Source organism: Wyeomyia smithii, chromosome 2, assembly GCF_029784165.1.
Source record: "Wyeomyia smithii strain HCP4-BCI-WySm-NY-G18 chromosome 2, ASM2978416v1, whole genome shotgun sequence".
NCBI lineage: Eukaryota > Metazoa > Arthropoda > Insecta > Diptera > Culicidae > Wyeomyia > Wyeomyia smithii.
The window spans coordinates 242,599,785-242,607,810 of NC_073695.1; the positions used below are offsets into that span (position 1 = coordinate 242,599,785).

At 39.9% G+C, this 8,026-nt stretch overlaps 1 long non-coding RNA gene across 2 annotated transcripts; it reads right to left on the minus strand.

Moving 5' to 3' along the window:
- Positions 1–4,892: 4,892 nt before the first annotated feature.
- LOC129720792 (uncharacterized) lies at positions 4,893–6,481 on the minus strand. 2 transcript variants are annotated; one of them, XR_008727285.1, is made up of 2 exons: positions 6,070–6,481; positions 4,893–5,771 (listed from the first exon to the last, which is right to left on the minus strand). It is a non-coding gene; the product is annotated as an uncharacterized LOC129720792 (long non-coding RNA). The 2 variants fall into 2 exon arrangements; XR_008727286.1 differs by having other exon boundaries at positions 5,977–6,481.
- Between the last annotated feature and the right edge of the window lie 1,545 nt (positions 6,482–8,026).

Consider the following 8,026-nt stretch of genomic DNA (forward strand, 5'->3'; position numbering starts at 1 on the left):
AGGAAGTGCCGGCTGATGTACCGCAAAAATCTCGCCCGATCGCTCGCGTTGGCGTTCAGTCTGGCAGAGGCCTGAGACGTGGTGACCAACCACAGGGCAAGTGATTTGTTTAATTGAAGAAACAGATCGCGACCGCGAAGACTTCTCGTATTTTCCTTAATTTTCGAATTCTTTATCTGTCAATCAAATATCTGAATTCGAAATTCAAAACGCACTTAAAAATTTAGACGCTACGAAAGGTCCTGGACCTGACAGAATAGCTCCAATTTTTCTCAAAAATTTGGCAGAAGAACTATCTACACCCTTAAAACACCTTTTTAACATGTCCCTGAAGAATGGAATTTTCCCAGAACTCTGGAAAACTTCATATTTAGTGCCAATTTTCAAATCTGGCGCTAAATCTGACATTCGTAATTATCGTGGAATTGCCATTATTTCATGCATTCCAAAATTATTTGAATCATTAATTAATGAAAAAATCTTTCAGCAAGTAAAAAACCAAATTACAACTCAACAGCACGGCTTTTACAAAGGCCGATCAACTACCACAAATCTTTTGGAATTCATAACTCTCACTCTGACTGTAATGGACAACGGTAACCACGTAGAAGCTCTTTATACGGACTTTAGCAAGGCATTTGAGAGAATCGACATACCATTATTACTCTTCAAGCTCGAAAAATGCGGAACTAAAACAAAATTTCTGGAATGGCTGCAGTCATACTTAACAAAACGAACACAAGGGGAATTGGGAAGGTGGTTACATTCCATAATCCCCAAAGTATCGACGAACCCGTGGTTCAAGGGGTTGGATGTAGGTCGGGATTTCATTTGCGTGATGTCCCGGCTTATGTCCAATCACTATAGATTTGACGCGCTCCTCCGTCGTGTTGGGCTCGGGGAAAGTGGTATCTGTGCCTGTGGTGAAGGTTATCACGACATAGAGCATGTGGTTTGGTCATGCCCTGTACACCGTGACGCCAGGTCTAAATTGATAGCTTCCCTGCAGGCCGAGGGTAGACAGCCGGCTGTTCCTGTTCGTGATGTCTTGGCGAGCCGTGACCTATCCTACATGTCCCTTATATACGTTTTCCTGAAATCCATCCATGCCCCAGTCTAGTCCCGTTCCCCTCCGTCTACACCCAACAAAACGACAAGAACACGTTTGAACCTTAAGCACAAAACCAGCAACCAGACCCCGCACAATAGAACCAGGACCCAAGGACTACGAGCCTCTGTCCCAACTCACGACATCGTGGCTCAGCAGAACGAATCCATACATGCCATTCGACGATTATCAGACGACCATTGAACAACAAAACACTGATTGGAAATCCCATGCTAGTTTTAAGTTAGACTTAATTTCAGCTCGTAGTCGGCAGCGAGGATAAAAAATTTGCTTTAGTTTTTAAGTCATCAGATATAATTGGCGCCGTTAAACATTAAATTGTATTTGTGCCGTGTCAAATAAATGTTATGTGAAGAAAAAAAAAAAAAAAAAAAAAAACGAACACAAATAGTCCGCTTTCAAAATTCCTTTTCAAACCCAATAGAAGTAACTTCTGGGGTTCCTCAAGGTTCTCACCTGGGCCCTCTTCTTTTCATATTATACGTAAATGACATTTCCTTTCTTCTTAAGTCAATACATGTGCTTGTATATGCTGACGACATGAAGCTCTTTATAGAAATAACCAATGCAGAAGACTTCGAAATATTCCAGAATGAAATTAATGTATTCTACACTTGGTGCAACAAAAGTCTATTACAACTCAATATTAAAAAATGTAATTCAATAGCCTTTAGCAGAAAAACAGTAACACCACCTACAAATATTTTCTTGGGAAACCAACCAGTAGAAAAATGCAAAATCGCAAGGGACCTAGGCGTAATCTTAGACTCCAAACTTACATTCATAGAACATTATAATACAATTATCAACAAAGCAAATAGTATGCTGGGCTTTATAAAACGCTTCGGCCACAATTTTCAAGACCCATAATCAATCAAACTATTATATATTACATACGTCCGACCAATTCTGGAATATTGTAGCATTGTATGGGATCCCTATACTGCCACACATGAAGAACGCATTGAATCTGTCCAAAAACAATTTCTTTTGTACGCGCTTCGTAAGCTAAATTGGACATCATTTCCCTTACCATCATATGAAGCACGCTGCATGCTTATAGACATACAAGCACTTAAAGAACGCCGCGATCTTTCAATGCTTTATTATATCAATGACATTATTTCTCAACGCGTGCAATCTACTCAATTATTATCACAACTAAATTTTTATGCACCCAGTCGTCAATTAAGAAATCGTAAAATATTTTCGGAAAATTCTCACAGAACAAACTACTCAAAAAATGGCCCAATAAATCGCATGATGCGTCACTATAATCAGCACTGCGAAAATATCGACATCACCATGGGCAGAAATCAAGCCAAAAAAAACGACTAACTTCTGGAAATAATGTATAGAATATAAGAAAACATTGTATTATTATAACTGTAGTCTACATTTGCTTGACGAAATAAATAAATAAATAAATAAATAAATTTGAAGGCAGCCACAGGCGCAACCCGCTGCTTTGGCCTGTCACTGCTGAGTGCCGATATATGCTGTTATTGCTGTCAACGTTGTGGACGGTCCATCCAGTTCACCTTCCGACTAATGAATGTAGCTAGTTATCCCAGAAACACTCTTTTATAGCCGAAGAGTGCTACGTAATAGGCCACGCCTTTTAGTTCAGGTTTACCATTTCCTTATGTTCTTCAGACAAATTATTCCACAATTCGCATTTGATTTTTGTATCCAGCGAATAAACACCGATGGTGCTCTCACACACGCAACGGTTTTAACCCGTATCTTATTGCGGTTTGTAACATCAAGCGATTTCGTTTGCTCGCTGTTGCGTGTTGCATCATGTTGCAACTTGGCAACTGGGAGACGACGAAATTATGTTTATGCTGATTGATTGAATCGACTTCATGTTAGCTCTGCATAGTCGAATTAACTGTCTTTGTGAATGCGGTCTAACAGGGCAGTTTGTTATTCAAAGTTGGTCATGCTGATCGCAGCCTTTGTGCTGCCCCTACAGTGGGGGGTTTACTGAATATAGTAAAAGTAAAAATTAGACAACTACAACAGAATTTGATTGCATCCCGCACAGAATGTCTGCTTGTGTTGATGCCAGAAAATTATTAACCTTCAATTATTTGTTTATTTGCCTTGAAAAAAGCATTTTGCGGTTCAAAACCGGTTGCTGATCGCAACCTTTGAGCTGCCCTTACAGTGGGGGAATTAAGATACACGGACAACATGCACTGTGGAAGCTATTTTACATTCAGTAAATTCGACGGGTGCGACAGATTTAAATTGCTAGGATGCAACACAGAATGCTTGCTTGCGTTGACAAAAATTATGACTTGTTTATTTGCTTTGAAAAAGGCATTTTGATTTCCAAAATTTGATTTCTTGATTGCAATCTTCATGCTGCCCCAACACGGGGGGAATAATTGCTGTCTGGCGACACACGCTGAGAAAAACTGCGCTGCTCCTGAGACTTGGTAACCAACCACAGGGCTAGTGCTGCTGCTAAGGAAGGACGACTGCTGTTGTCGCTGTCTAGAACTATTATGAGCGGCTCCGGCTTAAACAGGCTCTTATATAGACCAAATAGCATGTTTCCAATTGCAAGGTATATGATCCTGTCGACCGTGCTTGGGAAGCAATCATATAACGACCAATCAGAGGTCGAATTTTTCGTTTCGACAAGGCTTGACTATTTTCAATAGTACAATAGTTTTTTTTTTCCTCATCTATAGTTTATTTGACACGGCACAAATACAATTCAATGTTTAACGGCGCCAATTATATCTGGTAGCTTACTTTCTAAAGTATCTTAATAACGAAAAGCAAATTTTTTATCCTCGCTGCCGACTACGAGCTGTATAGTACAATAGTGTCAATAATAAAATTACAATTGTCTTATTTTAGGAAGAATCTTAGAAGATTTTCCAATCTATTGCTGCAAGAACGAAGGAAATCTATCGAATACTAACCGATTTATTAGCATTTGAAATTGGACATATTTTTCACTTTTTTCGGTTTTAGATTTTCATTTCACATCCCTATGTAGCCGAACTTCCTGAGAGAAGTATTCTACTTCAAAACATGTGCAAACAGCAAAAACGCCCGAACAATACCACAAACTTAGTCCAGATCCTTGTTTAGAGTTCATTCCAGTATTCAGTTAAAAGTACCTTCCAGAGTTTATTCTAAAGCATAAGGTAGAATCTGGCCCAGAGGGCAGTCAATATTCTATTCCACAGTTAAGGTACAAGTTTTTCGAGTCTAGTTCACTGTCTAATCTCAAGATAATTCTGAGGCTTAGAGTAGATTCTTGTCCAGAGTGTTGTTAAACTGTGATCAGTCCAGACCCTGAGCTAAAAAGGTCTCATTGTTTTGGTACAAGTCTAATACAGTTCAGACCATAGTTTCTTATGTTATCTCTAATTCATTACAAAGTGTAGTTAAGAATTTTGTCGTAACTTTAGTGAAATTAAAATGCACAATCTTCTCTACTTCGAAGTCCTGTTCAGAGTTTCTTTCAAAGTTATAAGCAGCATCTTGGACTACAGTTTGCAAAAGAGTCCAAAATAAAATAGTAATTAATATTCAGTTTGAGTTTAGTTCAGGGTTCAGCTCAGAGATAAATCCTCACTATAGTAAAGATTCCAGTTCACTATAGTAAAGATTCCAGTCAAGTATGAATTTCAATGCTGTATCCACCTGAGTGCTCAATTCATAGTACGGTCCTGTGTCCAGGTACAAGTTGAATACAATGTTGAAAATTCTCTTCAGAACTCCAGTCGAAGTCCAATTCGAGTTTCAGTCTAGTGTTTAATTTTAAATTCTAATTAGAACCTAGGTTAACGTTGAAGCAAACATATGTTGCAATCGTTGCAGTTTAACGAATTCTGCATTCCTTTCATTCTGAAGAGTTAATCTGCGATGCACTCACGACATGAAAACTATAAAATAATAATAAATAACTTGCAAATAAAAATGCGTTATAAATGGCCAAAAATCTTCCTCATTACACACTACAGAATTGCACAAGATTTGTCCTTTTGTCATAAATAAAGAAAAGTGTGATTTTTATCACATCAATCCAAATAGAGTCCGAACGTTTTTCACAAAACTGTGCTGTTCTATAATTATTAAACCACGATCCTTTATTCCGTAATTCATTAATTCCTAGCTAGGATTTGTGTTATTTTCCAGCTACTGTGGAATTTTTCATCGCGCACATTTTACGTATCCAATTTAAAGCCTATTGAGGTCGAGCTGCTCCGCAAAATATGAATCGATTTTTTTTTACTGCTACTCCCGTTTGCCCATCCGATGCTCCACCTTCCCGAGTGTGAGTGGTTTGGGGGCGTTGCGAAATCGCAAAATGGGTGGCACAAAATTTTCCACACAAGTACGTTTTTTTTTTGGTTGGCACAAATCGATTCAGCTTTTTAGTTTCCAGTGCACCACATTAGGACCTTTCTTTACACAATTTATGGGTCAGTTCCTATTAGATTCTTCCAAAACAAAATACACTCAAAGCGTAATTAATTCTCGAGCACATTCAGTTTCGAATTGGTATCGAACACCAACACACTATTCACTGCATAGGGGCCTCTTCACCGGTTGGTTCCACTTCACTAGCACCCGTATTCCAAATTCATGCTGAAGTCCCGTCGGCAACCGGCTGCTGAGTCACAGGGGAGAGAACGCAGGAGACGAACCAAACGGAGCACCATCCGTGCAGTCGGGCAATCATGCAAGACAGCAATGAAAATAAAAAAAAATAAAAATCAACGTAAATTCGTCGAACAATAGCTTAATTATAGTAATTTATAATAATTTTTTTTCTTTCTCGATCTTTTGTTTTTTTTTTGTGTCGGTTAACGCACAGGTTCGACCGGTCGATCGGTCCCTTCCGCGCTGACCGGAGAAGGCGATGCCGGAGCGAACCCGCGCGAAACCGAGCGATAATCATCCCTCACGAGGAAATCAAATTCTCTTTTGTGACTTGAGGGCATTCAAAAAACTGCTTTTTAGAATTCTTTCATTAGTAGTAACAAGCTTTGGCTGCTGCTATAATAATGTGTTTCTCCACGCTGATCGTTCGTAAGTTTTAGCCGCTGCGCCTCCGTGCACCAGGGGTGGGGTGTTGTGGACCGCCCAGCCGTTCCGTTCTGTGGGCCTTCGGACCGCCAGCCTGATTGCCAACCCCCTGGCCCGGGGGACGGCAGGCACAGGTGGCGGTGGGATTCCGAAACAAAACGAACCGATACCGGACACTCGGGCGCGAACTAAAACATACAAAAGGTGGGAAAGCTCGCGACGGAGGGTTCTTCAAAACTCGCGACCCTTCTACGCTAGCGATGGCCACCGGGAAGTCCCCACGAGTAGGCGACACGATATGCACTGGCTCGGCTGCTGAAGTGATCGACCACGGGAAGAGGGTTCCGGAGAGCTTTCGCAGGGGGAACACAGCGCGCTGCTGAATGGTAAAGGCAGTACATACTGCGTGCAGGTTGAAGAAGTTTAAAGTAGATTTGCCAGTGGAGTAGAGATGTTGGTTGCCTTGTGTTGTTCTGGTTTTCGGCTGTTAAATTTGGCTAAGGCTCCTATGTACTATTCAACTCAATTCGTTTTAATCATCATTTTCCTTGTGAGTCTATGTTTAGCTAGTTTAATATCTTTCGTTTTACGGCTTTAAATTTCGGCTTGATTTTTTTCGAGTTTCCGTCGTTTAGTTCCACTTTAGTTTTTCATGCTGTAGACAGCATGATCCCAAAGATCCTACACCTCAGAAACCTCCTAGTGTCGGTTATTATTGATTCTGAACCGAGAAAGTCGGACCTCAAACAATGTGAAATCGTCTCAACCACAAAGGTCTCAGAAGCAGATTAGCACTTGCGATGTCTTGGTTAGTGGCGAAAAACATTTAGAATCAGGTGGCTTGGGTCAAAGTTCAAATTCCATGCACAATTTTAACGGAGAATTACGTCTTACGTAATACACTGACACTGATAGAGCGTGTACATTGAAAATCTTGACATTGAGAGGGTCACGAAAACTGTCCAATTTGAAATGTTATAAACTCAGTTAGTTTTCAACGAATTTCCTTCATACTTACAGCAATCGATTGGAAAATAACTACGCGTCCACCGAAATGCGGGTGGTTATATAACGCCTATAATCGCATACCAGTCCCATATGGATTTTCATCGTTTTTGAGTTAAATATCACATTCCATCTATTTCTTGCTATACTATCGATTAAGGAAACAAAAAAAGTATGTTTTATTCGAAAAAGTCAGAAAAAAAATGTGAGGTCAAATTGTCCCATCTTAAAAATACCCTTACTAACACGCAGAGAATCCTGAGTAAGAATCCCCAGGATACCGATTAACACGGTGACGGAATCGTGAAAGGAATCGCAAACACGATCCGAAGGATTCCCACTCACGATTCTTATTCAAGAATCCTAGAGCCATATACAGGGCATTGCTGAGGATTCTTTTTTCAGGGATCCTTTTCAAAGACGCTCACGAATCCAATGTGTGGAATGTTCGTCCGGATAGTCGCATATCAGTCCCACAAAATGTTTCTACTGAGTATGGCCATATTTTGCTGTTTTTCATGCTTTTTACTGTTAAAAAATCCTTAAACAATCAATAAATGCAGGGTTGTTTCATTTAAATTCCACACAAAAGTTATATTAAGTAGACACTGGAACTGCAACTTTTTCTGAAAGTTCGTTCCCGAAAGGTTATAGGTTTCGTCAATCAGAGGGATAATAGCCTTGAGCAAAGTTGCTTTCTAAAAGGGGGTAAATTTCCTGTGGATGATTTGCTTACTTCCAATGATCATTCAAGCTGAAATTGTCAGAACTCTGAGGAAACCGTTTTTAGTTGTTTAGCTAAAAAAACAGCTCTTTTCATCGCCGTCGTCT